The following is a 3488-nucleotide window of genomic DNA, read 5'->3' as shown; positions in this document are numbered from 1 at the left end:
GGTGTGTGTGTGTGTGTCCTATCATTAACCTTTCTCTAAGCTCTGTTTTCCAAGCTTAGGTCGGCTCATCAGAGTTGAACATGGACTGTTTGGATTTTTGCCCAAGCTGTTCTCCAAGCCTGATAGCACACTCATTACTCCCTACCCATGGTTTCTGCTAAATGACCTCGTTAGTGCTCTAATTACATGTTGCTCTTCAGAGCGCTGGGGGTGGGGGCGGATGAGTTAAGGAAGGCCGAGGGCTGAGATGAAGTACGTTGTAAACACACTGAGAGGCGCCTACCTTTCTCCGGCAGATCAGCTCCTTGGAAGGGAGGCTTTCTGCTTTTCTTCCCTACTTCCTTATTTCTGCACCCTGGAAAGGTGACAAGGATAGCCCGGGCCAGACATGCTGGGGGTCGGTAATAGCTGGAGGGTGACTTTTTTTTTTTTTTTTTTTTTTACAAAGAAGGAGAGAATGAAATAAAACAATAACAAAAACAATCTGAGGTCAAAGAAAGGGAACCAGAAGTCTCAAGCCTCCAGCAACGTCCTGGCCTCCCGCGGCCATTTGTTTATCTCCCCAGCAGCCCCAGGAGGTAGGCATCCTTGGATTTTCTGATCTAAGGGTTGGGAGAGGTTTATCTCTTTTCCAATACCCCAAAGCCAATGTTTGGCACAGTGAATTTATTTGTTTGCATCCAAATCCCAATATCCCATGCTGTGTCATCATTCATTCATTCAACTATTACCCTCTGGTCACTAATCTATGACAAAGTATGATTATGTAATTCCAGGATTTCTAAGACTACTACTTTAAGCTTAAGTCTGTGAGTCCCTCAGATGAATTTGTTGGTGTACTTCTCCCATTACATTTTTCCATGTCCATTTGAGAGGGAACTCCTCATACTTCTCTCTTCAGGGTCAGATCATGGATCTGGGATGCAGGAACCTGGGAGGCATAGTTAATGATTATACTGAACAGTCTTATTATTTTGCAGTTAAGGAAGCTGGGTTCAACGACTCGCTGAAGGGGTAAACTAGACTCTGCTCTTTCCACTGGAGATGCCAGGACTAGGGTGGAATTCACATGCACTGTTGAGAGAGGATGTTCATGTGTCATAACAAGCATGATGAATTCCAAAGCCTTGTGGGGTCTCGTACCTTTGGCATTGTGTCCACTTGATGAGAGGATCAACATCCGCCTCACTCACACGGGCTGATTGGCAAGAAACTTTGACTTTGGTCAAAAAGACTTTTGGTCTGTGAACTATAAAACCATGGGTTGTGGCTAATAAAGACTTTTAAAAAATATTCATTTATTTATTTATTTATTCCTCTTCCTCCTTCTCTGTCTCTACTTTTTTCTCCTTTACTGTCTCTTTGCACTCACATAAACCATAGCATGTACGTGGAGGTCAGCGGACAACCTGCAAGGGTTGTTTCTCTTCTTCCACTAACCACCAAGTGGGGTCTGGGAATCAAACTCAAGTTGTTAGGTTTGATGGTTTGTACTGATCTGTCTTAACAATCTTAGCATCAACTTCAGTGGGAAAAAGAGCCTATCTTCCAAACTGGGCGTTTTAAGTTGGTACAATTTTCTAGGAGACATTCTTTTGAATATTAATGTAAACAAGAAAAGTCAAACCTTTAACTTGTCCCAGAAGAATTGACTTTGCTACATTTCCCTAAAAATGGCAGGTGCAGTGCTGGGCAGTGAAGAGACGTCCACACTTCAGGCGAAATACATGACGTTAAAGTAATACTAACAGGATGCAACCTTAACCACAGGAAGTCAAAATAGGAGTTCTTACCCATCTGATTACTAATTAGTATTTCAGTGTGGAAACTGGAATTTTGCAAGCCAAGCATCTTAAACAGTGAGCATTGTCTGTTTGACAGACTGTCAGGATGCATGTGCAGCCTTAATATATTAGTTTATCCTTTAGCAATCAAATTGTTATTATAACTTCAAGAAAAGTGGAAAAAATAAACTTTTTACAATCTAATCAGCCATAAAAAAAGAAGTGTGTGTGCATACACGCACACACACACACACACACACACACACACACACACACACACACACACGCAGAGGCAACTTTGAGCTGCTGCCTGAATCTACAATATGTTTGCTGAATTGGGGATGGGAAACAGCAGGAAACCATTACTGCATGTGATCATGCTTTTAATGATTGTACTGGAACACAATAAACGTATAAAATGTATGCCACAAAATAAATTGTAGGTCCCATGGCAAAGCAGCTTCTTATTCAACTTTTGCCAGTTTGGGAGAAGTGCTCCCTTCTTAGGCAAATAAGTCATTAAGCCGCACATTTTGCCACCAAATAACTTTTGGAGGAACGATTCAGACCTCCTGAAGTAATTCACTTGCAGTCTTCATCTATTTTTAATAACTCAAAACATACACAGGAGGTGCACACGTATTTCTAGACTTTTTGAATGACTGGACAAGGCAGCGTTAAAAATTCAACAGCACTAATTACTGGCTGAGCAGTATAAACCCTCAGAATGAATGTCAGCCTGGAAGATAAGCTCTTATCTTAATCTAATGACTCCACAGACTTAATTTGTCAGGCCAGCAGAGTTGATGAAAAACAGGTTTCTATTCTCCGGCGTGAGCGGTACCATCTTTCCAGATCTTTGAAGTCGGCTAGTAATACCATCAGTGTCATCCCTTAAAAATCTTGTGACCAAGCCAATTTAATTCCTATTGTCCTGTTACACTAATTAAAGTTGTTCCACTCTTGTTGGACAAATATCTCAAAGTGAAGCCAGAGTATTTTTAGATTTGTTGTATTTTGAACTAATCACTCACAGCTCCCCATTGTTTCATGCCCTCCCTCCCTCCCTCCCTCCCTCCTTCTCTCCCCTTACCACCCCCCTCTCTCATAGTGCTGGGACATCAGGGACCATCTATCTTTATATAGGAGAGCTAAAGTTTTCAGAGGATTCATTAATTCAGAGGAGCCCATTAATTGAGACAATGTAGCAGAGTGTTTAGCAGCATAGAGTCAGACAGGAAGGCTTGGGGAAGTTCTTGCTCTGTCATTTACAAGCTGTGTGACCTTGGGTCAGTGTTTAAGACCTTCTTAGCCTCACTTTAATCATTTGTGAACTGGAAGAGAATCACTGACATTGTGAGGGTTAAATAAGATAACGCAAGCTAAGTAGTTAGGAGTGGCTGAGCCTCGTGCTAGAGACAGTTCATCTTGCATTTACTCGCCAATCCATCCATCCTAGAAAATATGTAGAGACCTAACCAGTCCAAAGCTCCTTGTGGATGTAGAAGGATGTGTAAGGAGAGACTAAGGAAGGGCGCCTGCCTGTGATGGACTTTGCATAAACTCCCTGCTCAAGAAGCCCATACTTAACATAATCAGCTGATGTCACTACAACCAGGAATGAATTTCCACAGAATTACCATGGCTTTCCACCAAAACTCCACTGTGAACCCTGTGCTTCATTTCCAGTAAAATGGAAACGCA

At 42.0% G+C, this 3488-nt stretch overlaps 1 long non-coding RNA gene across 1 annotated transcript in view; it reads left to right on the top strand.

Annotated features, from left to right (window-relative positions):
* The window catches only part of LOC116094370, a 4428-nt gene extending 3135 nt beyond the window's left edge, over nucleotides 1-1293 (top strand). The window contains exons 3-4 of the long non-coding RNA XR_004120069.1: nucleotides 449-578; nucleotides 981-1293. This is a non-coding gene — a long non-coding RNA (uncharacterized LOC116094370). The remainder of the gene's footprint in view (nucleotides 1-448; nucleotides 579-980) is intronic.
* Nucleotides 1294-3488: the final 2195 nt, after the last annotated feature.

This window comes from Mastomys coucha, unplaced genomic scaffold (assembly GCF_008632895.1).
Source record: "Mastomys coucha isolate ucsf_1 unplaced genomic scaffold, UCSF_Mcou_1 pScaffold16, whole genome shotgun sequence".
Lineage (NCBI taxonomy): Eukaryota > Metazoa > Chordata > Mammalia > Rodentia > Muridae > Mastomys > Mastomys coucha.
Note: the sequence above shows the minus strand (reverse complement) of the source record. Positions and strands in the feature narration are given on the sequence as shown.